At 48.0% G+C, this 12,294-nt stretch overlaps 1 protein-coding gene and 1 pseudogene across 1 annotated transcript in view; both read right to left on the reverse strand.

Moving 5' to 3' along the window:
* Nucleotides 1–5,787, reverse strand: part of LOC132209404 (utrophin-like) — a 159,795-nt pseudogene extending 154,008 nt beyond the window's left edge.
* LOC132209407 (dystrotelin-like) overlaps nucleotides 798–12,294 on the reverse strand; it is a 67,982-nt gene continuing 56,485 nt past the window's right edge. The window contains exon 4 of the mRNA XM_059644495.1: nucleotides 798–899. The gene's annotated coding sequence lies outside the window, so the exon portion shown is untranslated. The remainder of the gene's footprint in view (nucleotides 900–12,294) is intronic.

Genomic DNA, 12,294 nt, shown 5'->3' on the forward strand with positions numbered 1-12,294 from the left:
CAATCACTGAACTCCTCACGCTGACCCACCCCAGATCAAAAAATTCAGCTGAGATCAGGAACTGATCGAGCCTGTATGGCTGAGCTGGCTTTTAAAAAGTTTGCCAGTGAGAGAGTCCCATTGAGAAACATTCATTCAAAAAAAATATAATTGCATGGATTGCTCTCCAATCCTAAACTCTATTCAAATTCCGTGGGCTGAACGGTTGGTTTGTGATGCAGAGTGATGCCCTGCAGAGAGGGCTCAATTGCCACACCAGTGAGCTTACCACAAAGGACCTTCGCCTCAACCCCTCTACTTGCCCGAGGCATGGTGATCTTCAGATTAAATCATAACCAGTTGTCTCTCTCTAAGGAGTGGCCAAATGGTGTGGTAAGACTTCACCTTTAGTCCTGATAACATGGCAACAAGCAGATAACTCACCTGATGTCACTGACCAATAAAATCCTCAATTATACTAATATTACCAATGTGATATCATCAGAAGGCATGCTCAACTAAGTTTTAATTTACAAATTAAGTTAACAACCATTCAATCAATATTACTTCACTACTCATATTACTGATTGTCTCGATACAACATTGCGGTTACATCTGTTCATAAGTGAAGTGTAAAGTAATTGCACTTACTGTGGTTTTATCAATGTGATCCTGCAATGCGTCAATAAACAGGTCATTCACAGGTTGCCAATCAGTGTGGACCCCCTCAGCTGTTATCACATGAGACTCAAGATCATCCAGAGCTTTCTGCGGTTCTTGAAGTTTCTCGAACGCCTTTTCCACCTGTTTCTGCCAGTTGCTCGCATGGGTTTTCAGTTGGTCCCAATTTTCCTTCACGTCAATTGACTGTTTGCAGACAGCTTGGGCAATTCTCTGGGCTCTCTCTTCCGGGGTAGATTCTGGAAATATGAAGTGCAAATAATTTATCAACTATTCATGACTTGGATCTATAGAACTTAAGTGTTCTTTCTAAACCCCTTTCCTTTAAAAGGTCTCTGGACTTTCTCCTGAAATTGGGAATACATAGTATAAGACTAAAGATTTTATGACAGGCACATCAATGATAAATTCTGTAATTAGCTAGCAGGTCGCGGAGCCATTAACGGGGAATCACGGAGAACCAATACAAAGCCGAATAAAATTCGGCCGATATTTGAAATTTATGACTACCAAGCAAACTTTAAAAAAGGAAAAGGATTAGAGTAACTAAACGGGTAAAATTCTCAACAAAAGATATGAAAAATCCTTTCAGGATATCTTTCATAGCTATGAAACAAACATCCAAAATAAACCAACTTTCATCTTTCAGGACAGGCAAGTTAGAATGACAAACCCTAAGTCTCCCCTGCATAGTTCTCTCCAGAACTCACTTAATGAGGTTGTTAAGACACATAGAGATAACAAAGTGTGCAGCTGGACGAACACAGCAGGCCAAGCAGCATCTCAGGAGCACAAAAGCTTAGATGTTGGGCTGAGACCTTTCATCAGAAAAGGGGGAGGGGGAGAGGGTTCTGAAATAAATAGGGAGAGGGGGGGAGGCGGATCGAAGATGGATAGAGGAGAAGATAGGTGGAAAGGAGACAGACAAGTTAAAGAGGTGGGGATGGAGCCAGTAGAGGTGAGTGTAGGTGAGGAGGTAGGGAGGGGATAGGTCAGTCCGGGGAGGACGAACAAGTCAAGGAGATGGGACGAGGTTAGTCGGTACGAAATGGAGGTGCGGCTGGAGGTGGGAGGAGGGGATAGGTGAGAGGAAGAACAGGTTAGGGAGGTGGGACAAGCTGGGCTGGTTTTGGGATGCAGTTGGGCTCGTTTTGGGATGCAGTGGGGGAAGGGGAGACTTTGAAGCTTGTGAAGTTCACATTGATACCATTGGGCTGCAGGGTTCCCAAGCGGAATATGAGTTGCTGTTCCTGCCCCCTTCGGGTGGCATCATTGTGGCACTGCAGGAGGCCCATGATGCACATGCCGTCTAAGGAATGGGAGGGGGAGTTAAAGGAGTTAAAATGGTGGGTGACTGGAAGGTGCTGTTGTTGATTGCGAACCGAGCGGAGGTGTTCTGCAAAGCAAACATGAGATTTTTGTCTTCTACCTTGCACTCACTGGAGCACTGCAGCAAGCCTGAGACAGAGATTTTGGCCAGGGATCATGATGGGGTGCTCAAGTGATAGGCAATTGGAAACCTGGGGCCATTTTTATGTACAGAATATAGGTGTTCAGCCAAGTGGTTGGTCAGTCTGTGTTTCGTCTCCCCGATGCAGAGCGAGACAATATTGTGAGCAGTGAATACAGTAGACTAGATTGAGTGAAGTGTGGGTAAATCGCTGCTTCCCCTGGAAGCCTTGGATAGTGAAGCCGGAGGAAGTAAATGGACAGATGTTATGCCTTCTGTGGTGGCATGGAAAGTGCTGTCGGGTTATGGGGAGGTGTTGCGAATGGATAAGGAGTGGACCGAGGTGTCCTGATGGAATGGTCCCTGCAGAAGGCTGACAAGGGAGGGGAGGGGAATATATGCCTGGTGGTGGGATCTTGTTGGAAATCGTGGCTGATGTTCTTCTAGATGTGGATATTGATGGGTTGGTCATTGAGGACCAGGGTACCTCATCAGGGGTGAGGCCAAAGTGTACGAGATGGGTTGGACATGGCCGAGAGCTCTGTCAACCACGAACGCAAGGAATGCTCAGTTGAGGAAGAATGCAGACATTTCGGAATCCCTCCAGCAGAAGACGATATCATGAGAACAAGTGAATCTGTCTGGACAGTCCTGTTTGAAGATTTTAGGAAGTAAGACTCTGTTGTTTGTCATAAAGGATATGGTTGAGTGATCATATTCAAACTGAAGAGACCAAGAATGTGAGCCTGCAGAATGGGTGGTGAACCATGCCTCTAGGAATTCCTCTGCGTGTCTACACTTGGCTTGGGCTACTATGGTTACCTTGTCCCAGTTTCGTATGAGTGGCGTGATCCTCCACCCATAATGCAACCAACAAACAGATACAATTGGACCGCACATACAAACCCATACAGATCAAAACCCGAAATGACAGTACTCATGGTAACTGACCGGACAGTATAAATTCCAGACAGAGTAAAGTAACATTGTTTCGTTGGAGGCTCTGCTGGTGATGTCACCAATCATGGTGACGAAACGTCTCAATGAAAACAAGCCAGCTCGGCGAGCAAGTCAACAACCTCAATTTGAGCTACCTTGTTCAAGTGTTTCATTTTTGATCTTGAATGTTAAATCTCGCTCCAACACAGGGACGGAGGATTACTGTTAACAGCTGCATTATAACTAATTCAAATCGAATCATTGTTTTGACCAGTCCAGAGATGTGCAGGTTCGGTGGATTGGGAATGCTGAATTACCCACAGTGCCCACACACGTGTAGGTTAGGTATATCAGCCATGGGAAATGCAGGCTGACAGGGATAGAGTAGGGAATGGGGATGGGTCTGGGTGGGATGCTCTTTGTAGGGTTGCTGTGGACTTCTTGAACTGAATGGCCTGTTTCCACACTGGGGATTCTATAAAACTAGGTTTTACTGAATTAGTGAGAAAGTGAGTTTATCAATTGCTAAATGCAAGAAGTCATAAGGCACCACAAATACACACAAGTTAGAAACAAGAAATTAGCTCAAAAAACGTAAAAGTTAAGAGGGATACGGATAGTTCAGCCTTTGGATTGTTTGTGAGGAATAGAAAGTGGGATGTTGTGGCCACTACATTGGGCGATCCCCGGAATGCTTATGTGAATTCAGCAGTTAATTTTGAGATCCTTGTTGAAATTCTTTTCACCTTGTTTCCTTTTTGACATTGCCCTGGTTTGCAGAGCTCAGAGCAAGAGATTGTCTTTTCTTCTTAGCTGCAGCAGAGGCCTATGAAATGGCTGTCCTCGAACTGTGACCTCCACAACTCCGTAGACCACACGAGCATAGTCGCCCAGGAATACACACACACTGACATTAAAGAACTATTGGGATAACAATACTCAGCATGGGACTGGAAAAGACAGCATGTAGAAACAGAAAACAGCTGTAAATAGTGTCAAGAGGTGAAATAAAGTTATAAATCAAAATTAATGACTCTTTGCTTGCGTGCTCATTGTATTCAGAACAAAATCAACAAATTCATAGCACACATACAGGTTGACGGGCATGATTTGAGAGCTATTACAAAGACATGGTTATAAGGCGATCAACACTGGAGGTAAATGTGCAGGGCTACGTGACATTCCAAAAAGACAGGCAAGAGGGAAACTGACTGTAAGCGATGAAATTACTGTGAGAACAAGAAACGATCTTCAATCGGAAGACATAGAATCCAATTTTATTTATTTGCTAATGGGAGGAGGACATCACTAGCTCGGCAGTGTTTATTGTCCATCCCGAATTGCCCAGGGGACAGTTCAGAGTCAATCATCTAGCTGTGGGTCTGCAGTCACATGTAGGCCAGACCATGTAAGGATGGCAGTTTCCTTTCCGAAAGGACATCAGTGAAGCAGGTGGGTTTTTCTGACATTTGACAATGGATTCATGGTCATCATTAGATTCTTCATTCATGATTTTCTTTTGTATTCAATTCAAATTCCACCACCTGCTGTGCTGGGATTTGAACACCGGTCCCCAGAATGTTATCTAAGTCTCTGAATTAACAATCCAGCAATAATACCACTCGGCTATTTCCTCCCCAACCTTGGAACAAGAAAACCTGTAGTTGACTCCCACATGGGGGAAAACACTGAACCAGGAGCTTCTTCAACGGGGTGATCGCCTCTCCTTACATTTTAAGATAGCTATGAATAATCAGGACCTTGGGGGAAGCTACGAAATTGGGGGAAGGAAAATTACATCAGTATTAGGTAGGAGCTGAGCAGTATTAATTGGGAGGAGCTTTGATTGAACAAGTCGGCATTTGATACGCGGGAGATATTTAAAGACCTACTGATCAGCGTTCAGAACTGGCCTATTCCAGGGAAGGAGGAATGACAAGGATGGCAATCTAAGGACATATGGACAGAAGAAATAAAGGAGTAGGTCATCTGTCTCTTCCAGCTCGCTCCGCCATTCAATAAGGTCATCGCTGATCTTTTTGCGGACTCAGTTCCACTTACCCTCCCATTCACCATAACACTCAATTCCTTTCCTGTTCAAAGATCTATCTGTCTTGGCCTTTAAAACATTCAACCAGGGAACCTTGACTGTTTCACTGAGCAGAGAATTCCACAGATTCACAACCCTTTGGATGAAGAAGCTCATCCTCAACTCAGTCTTAAATCTGTTCACCCTTATTTTGAGGCTGTGCCGCCTAGTTGTAATTTCACCCATCAGTGGAAACAACTTCCGTGTTTCTTTCCTATCTATTTCTTTCATCATTTTAAAAGGTGCTATTAGAACACCCCTCATTCTTCGAAGTCTCAGAGAGTGCAATCCAAGTCTCCTCAATCTCTCCCCATACAGCAACATTTTCAATTGTGGAATCAATCTTGTGAAGCTCCTTTGCACCCCCTCCACTGCCAGCACATCCTTTCTCAAGTGAGGAGACTAAAACTGTACAAACTATTCGACATCAAGCCTCACCAGCACCCTATACAACTGGAGCATCCCCTCCCGATTTTTAAACTCAATTCCTTTGCTGTTCAAAGATCTGTCTGTCTTGGCCTTTAAAACATTCAGCCGGGGAATAGCAGCATGCTACAATTTTTCACCATTTAACTAATACTCCATTTTGCCCTAATTGCTACCAAAATGGATAGTCTCACTTTTACCATCGTTGCACTCCATCTGCCATTGTCCATTCACTTACACTTTCTGCGTCCTTCTGCAGATGTTCATTATCCTCTTCACACAACACTAAAATGAGTGGTAGAGTAATCTGTGAACTGTAACTGAACATAGAAGAACACAACGCAGAACAGGCCCTTCGGCCCTCCATGTTGCGCCGACCTGTGAACTAATCGAAGCCCATTCCCCTGCACTATCCTATTGTCAACCATATGCTGATCCAAGGGCTGTTTAAATGCCCCTCATGTGGCTGAGTTAACTTCATTGGCAGACAGGGCATTCCACACCCTTACCACTCTCTGAGTAAAGAACCTGCCTCTGACATCTGTCTTAAATCCATCACCCCTCAAAGTGTAGCTGCACCCCCTTGTACAAGCTGAAGTCATCATCCTCGGAAAAAAACTCTCACTGTGCACCCTATCTAATCCACTGACCATCTTGTATGTCTCTATTAAATCCCCTCTGAGCCTCCTTCTCTCCAATGAGAACAGACCCAAGTTCCTCAGCCTTTCTTCATAAGACCTTCGCTCCAGACCAGGCAACATTCTGGTAAATCTCCTCTGCACCTGTTCCAATGATTCCACATCCTTCCTGTAATGGAGCGACCACGCAATATTCAAACTGAGGCCGCACTAGCGTTTTGTAGAGTTGCAGCATGACATCACGTCTCCGCAACTCAATCCCTCTACCAATGAAACCTAAAACACCATCAGACTTCTGAACAGCACTATCAACCTGGGTGGCAATTTTCAGGAATCTATGTACACGGACACCACGATCCCTCTGCTCATCTCCACTGCCTAAGAATCTTTCCGTTGACCCGGTGTTCTGCCTTCCTATTATTCCTCCCAAAGTGAAACACCTCACATTTATCCATATTAATCTCCATTTGCCAAATTTCGGGACAATTCTGCAGTTTATCCAAGTCTCCCTGCAACCTGCAACATTCTTCCACACTGTCCACCACTCCACCGACTTTAGTGTCATCTGCAAACTCACGAACCCATCAACCAATTCCTGCGTCCAAGTCATTTATACAAATGACAAACAGCAGTGGTCACAAAACAGATCCTTGAGGCACACCACGCGTTACCGGACTCCAGGCTGAATATTCTCCATCAACCACCACTTGTTGCCTTCTTACCGAAAGCCAGTTTCTAATCCAACTGGCTAAATCTCCCTCAATCCCGTGCCTCTGTATTTTCTCCGAGAGCCTACCATGGGGAAACTTATCAAAGGCTTTACTCAAGTCCATGTACACCACGCCAACTGCCCGACCCTCATCCACATGCTTGGTCACCTTCTCAAAAAACTCAATGACGTTTGTGAGACACGACCTGCCCTTGACGAATCCATGCTGACTATCTCCAATCAAGTTGTTGATTGTTGGATGATTATAAATCCTATCTCTTATAATCCTTTCCAAAATTTTTCCTGCAACACACCTAAGGCTCACAGGTCTATAATTGCCTGGGTCATTCCTACTGCCCCTCTTGAACAAGGGCACAACATTTGCAATTCTCCACTCCTCTGGTACTAAACCTGTAGACAATGAGGACTCCAAGATCAAGGCCAAAGGCTCCACCACCTCCTCCCTAGCATCCCAGACAATCCTCGGAAAAATCCTATCAGGCCCAGGGGCTTTATCTACCGTCACACGTTGTCGAATTGATGACACTTCCTCCTTACTAACCTTAACCCTTTCAATTCTAGTAGCCTCTAACTCAGTCACCTCCTCTACAATATTCTCCTGTCCCTCAGTGAAAACAGATGAGAAACATTCATTTAGCACCTCTCCAATCTCCACAGCGTCCACACACAACTTCCCACTTCTGTCTTTGACTGGCCCTATGCCTACCCAAGTCATCCTCTTATTCCTCACATACCTATCGAAAGCTTTCGGGTTCTCCTTTATTTACCTGCCAGTGTCTGCTCGTGTACCCTCCTTGCTCTTCTTAACTCTCTCTTTAAATCCTTCCTAGCTAATCTGTAGCTCTCCATCACCTCATGTGAACCATCTGGTCTCATCGTCACATCAGCCTCCCTCTTCTGCTTAACAAGAGATACAGGTTTTTTAGTAAACCACGGTTCCCTTAGCTGATCGCTTCCTCCCTGCCTGACAGGGACGTACCTATCAAGGACACGCAATATCTGTTCCTTAAACCAGCTCCACAATTCAATTGTCCCCATTGCCCTGCATTTTGCACACCCATTCTATGCCTCCTTAGTCTTGCCTAATCGCACTACAAGGGAGGAATGGAGAAGCCGATAGTGAAGGGGACTATCAGAGGTTACAGCAGAACATAGATAGACTGGAGAGTTGGGCAGATAAATGGCAGATGGAGTTCAATCCGGGAAAATGCGAGGTGATGCATTTTGGAAGATCAAATTCAAGGACGAACTATACAGTAAATGGAAAAGTCTTGGGGAAAATTGATGAACAGAGAGATCTGGGTGTTCAGGTCCATTGTTCCCTGAAGGTGACAACGCAGGTCAATAGGGTGGTCTCGAAGGCATATGGCATGCTTTCCTTCATTGGATGGGGTATTGAGTACAAGACTTGCCAAGGTCATGTTGCAGTTGTATCGGACTTTGGTTTGGCCACATTTGGACTACTGTGCACAGTTCCAGTCGCCACATTACCAAAAGGTTGTGGATGCTTTGGAGAGGGTGCAGAGGAAGTTCACCAGGATGCTGCCTTGTATGGAGGGTGCTAGCCATGAAGAGAGGTTGAGTAGATTAGGATTATTTTCATGAGAAAGATGGAGATTGGGGGGGACCTGATTGAGGTCAACAAAATCATGAGGGTATAGACAGGGTGAACAGCAAAAAGCTTTTTACCCCCAGAGTGGAGGACTCAATTACGAGGGGTCATGAGTTCAAAGTGAGAGGAGCAAAGTTTAAGGGACATATGCATGGAAAGTTCTTTACACAGAGGTTGGTGGGCACCTGGAACGTGTTGCCAGCGGAGGTGGGAGACGCAGACACGTTAGCGTCTTTTAAGATATATTTGGACAGGTACGTGGATGGGCAGAGAGCAAATGGACACAGACCGTGAGAAAATAGGTGACAGGTGAGACAGAGGATCTTGATCGGCGCAGGCTTGGAGGGCTGAAGGACCTGTTCCTGTGCTGTAATTTTCTTAGTTGTTTTGACTGACTAGAGGGAGCGAGGGAGGGAGGAATGGATGGCTGGTGGGAGGGAGCGAGGGAGCGAGGACTGACTGGAAGAAGGAATGGATGACTGGAGGGAGCAAGAGGAAGGGGGGGCAAAGGGGCAGGAGGAGGAGGGGGGCAAAGGGGCAGGAGGAGGAGGGGGGCAAAGGGGCAGGAGGAGGAGGGGGAAAAGGGGCAGGAGGAGGAGGGGGAAAAGGGGCAGGAGGAGGAGGGGGCGGGGGGGCAAAGGGGCAGCAGGAGGAGGGGGGCAAAGGGGCAGGAGGAGGGGGGGCAAAGGGGCAGGAGGAGGGGGGGAACGGAGGAAGGGAGATGAACACAGCAGACAGGCTGACATCAGCTTCCCTGGCCTCTGATGCTGCATGTCCTGCTGTTTCATGCTCATGAACACCTCGTTACCTCCCATTCTCTTTTGTTTGTGTTTTATCACTCTTCCTCCCTCACTCTGATTCTCTCCCCCTCTCTCACCTCTGCTGGCCCTAATTTCACTCCCTTGTCATGCTCCTTTATTTCCATCTTTCTGTCCCTTTTCTCTCTCCCACCACAAACTCTCTCTCTTTCTCACTCTGGCTTTATTCACAGGGGGAGAGAGTACAAGAGCAAAGGAAACCAAAGCACGCAGCGCCTTCGGCTGAGAGAGAAATGAAGCACTGCCGGAGATTTTCCAAACCCTGACACGGGGGTTGCCTCTCTCTCTCTCTCTCTCTCTCGACAGTCTCTGTGACTGCCCCATCAAACCCCACACCCATTCCCTTACCATGGTGTCTCTCCACAAACCCACCTCCGGGTAGAAATGCAAACACAAGTTGCTGAAAATGCTCAGCATCTGTCAAGAAAAAGTCCCGAGGTAGCGTTTTGGGTGCGATGACCCTTTCCCTCAGAGCTCCGGCCAGAAATGCTCTGAGACAGGGTCCCCTTGTAGTCGGAGAGCTGCGGGTCGATCTCGGCTGGTCGCTTGGCGCAGGGCATCAAGAGCTCCCCTCAGCCCCTGGAAGGGGTCTGTTCAGCCCCTAACCTTATACTGACCCTGGTTCTGTCCTTTCCTCATCCCTGGGAGCCCCTCCTGCCTTCCCACCTTGTCGTCGGAGTGCTATTCGGCTACGGAGGGTTGTGCGATAAAGATCCTACTTCCCACAGCGGCGGGGCGAGGGGGCATCCCCTCGCTCCGAAAACACCTCCTCCCATCTCATCTTGTGGCAGTGGCTGTAAGGCTGAAGAAAGCAGCTCTGCCCGTGACCCCAAACCTCCCTACAACACCCCTCTCCTAAACCAACCCCCACCACGACCCTTTTGCAGTAGCTGTAAGCCATTCAGTCACTGGGCTGTACGATAGTGACTCTCCCCATGTCCTCTCACTTCCAAGACGGCTATCCTCGAAACCCCACCCCATTCCATCCCCCGCCTTCCCTTTACCTTGTAGTACGAGAGCAGTAGGCTGTTCGGCTACGGAAACCCGCGCAGGGCTGTATAATGGACACCCTTCCAATGTCCCCAGCCTTCTCTCACCCGGGGAGGGCTATTCTCACCCCCAAAACATACATTCCCAACCCCTCGCTTTGTGATAGGAGCGGCGCAGGATGTGAAACAGGGACCGTGCTCATGTCCCCAGTCCTCCCTTCACCCCAAACCCCGCTCTCACCTTGCAGTAGGAGATAGTTTTCGGCTACTCAGCCCCGGAAGGCGTCGCGGACCCGCGGCCGGGTGCTCGGGGAGCGCAGGCTCGGTGCCAGGCAGCTGTTCAGGCAGGTAGCTGTGCCCAGGAGCCGGGCGAAGAGGCCTTCTCCCACCTCGGATCCCCGCTCCCGGCAAAGGCGGCGCAGGACTGAGCCACTGAGCAGCGAGCGCTCCGGCAGCCCGGATGCCTGCTCCCAGCCCGGTGGTCATGCTGGAGGCCGCTGGAGAACAGGAGGTTGTAGGGGTCCGGGAGCGTCGTGCGATGATCCCCGCTGCCGAACCGCTGGGTCCGCAGCCCACGCCTGGGAAAAGGGATCCAGACAGCGGACTCATCGCCGAGGCAGAGTCGGGGGTGGGAAAAGGCTTGAGTAGGACCAAGAGAGGAAGGGGATTGACTGAAAGGGAGAAAGAGACAGACTGTGTGTGTATGTGTGAGAGAGAGAGAGAGAGAGAGAGGGAGGGAAGGGGGGGGGATTAGAAATGCAGTCTGATTGCGGATGGCTTGGGTTCAAACAGAGATCTTTAAACTTTGTTCGAAAGAAACTCACAACGCTCCCTGCTGAGCGGGTGGAGAGGCTCGGATAGAGAGTAAGAGAGATGGAGGAAAAGGCGGGGGGAGGGGCGGCGGAGAGACAGCACAGAACAGGCCCTTCAGCCCACAATGTTGTGCCGACCATTGATCCTCATGTATGCACCCTCAAATTTCTGTGACCATATGCATGTCCAGCAGTCTCTTAAATGACCCCAATGACCTTGCTTCCACAACTGCTGCTGGCAACGCATTCCATGCTCTCACAACTCTCTGCGTAAAGAACCTGCCTCTGACATCCTCTCTATACTTTCCACCAACCAGCTTAAAACTATGACCCCTCGTGCTAGCCATTTCTGCCCTGGGAAATAGTCTCTGGCTATCAACTCTATCTATGCCTCTCATTATCTTGTATACCTCAATTAGGTCCCCTCTCCTCCTCCTTTTCTCCAATGAAAAGAGACCGAGCTCAGTCAACCTCTCTTCATAAGATAAGCCCTCCAGTCCAGGCAGCATCCTGGTAAACCTCCTCTGAACCCTCTCCAAAGCATCCACATCTTTCCTATAATACGGCGACCAGAACTGGACGCAGTATTCCAAGTGCGGTCTAACCAAAGTTTTATAGAGCTGCAACAAGATCTCACGACTCTTAAACTCAATCCCCCTGTTAATGAAAGCCAAAACACCATATGCTTTCTTAACAACCCTGTCCACTTGGGTGGCCATTTTAAGGGATCTATGTATCTGCACACCAAGATCCCTCTGTTCCTCCACGCTGCCAAGAATCCTATCCTTAATCCTGCACTCAGCTTTCAAATTCGACCTTCCAAAATGCATCACCTCGCATTTATCCAGGTTGAACTCCATCTGCCACCTCTCAGCCCATCTCTGCATCCTGTCAATGTCCCGCTGCAGCCTACAACAGCCCTCTACACTGTCAACGACACCTCCGACCTTTGTGTCGTCTGCAAACTTGCTGACCCATCCTTCAATCCCCTCATCCAAGTCATTAATAAAAATTACAAACAGTAGAGGCCCAAGGACAGAGCCCTGTGGAACCCCACTCACCACTGACTTCCAGGCAGAATATTTTCCTTCTACTACCACTCGCTGTCTTCTGTTGGCCAGCCAATTCTGT

Source organism: Stegostoma tigrinum, unplaced genomic scaffold, assembly GCF_030684315.1.
Source record: "Stegostoma tigrinum isolate sSteTig4 unplaced genomic scaffold, sSteTig4.hap1 scaffold_91, whole genome shotgun sequence".
Classification (NCBI taxonomy): domain Eukaryota; kingdom Metazoa; phylum Chordata; class Chondrichthyes; order Orectolobiformes; family Stegostomatidae; genus Stegostoma; species Stegostoma tigrinum.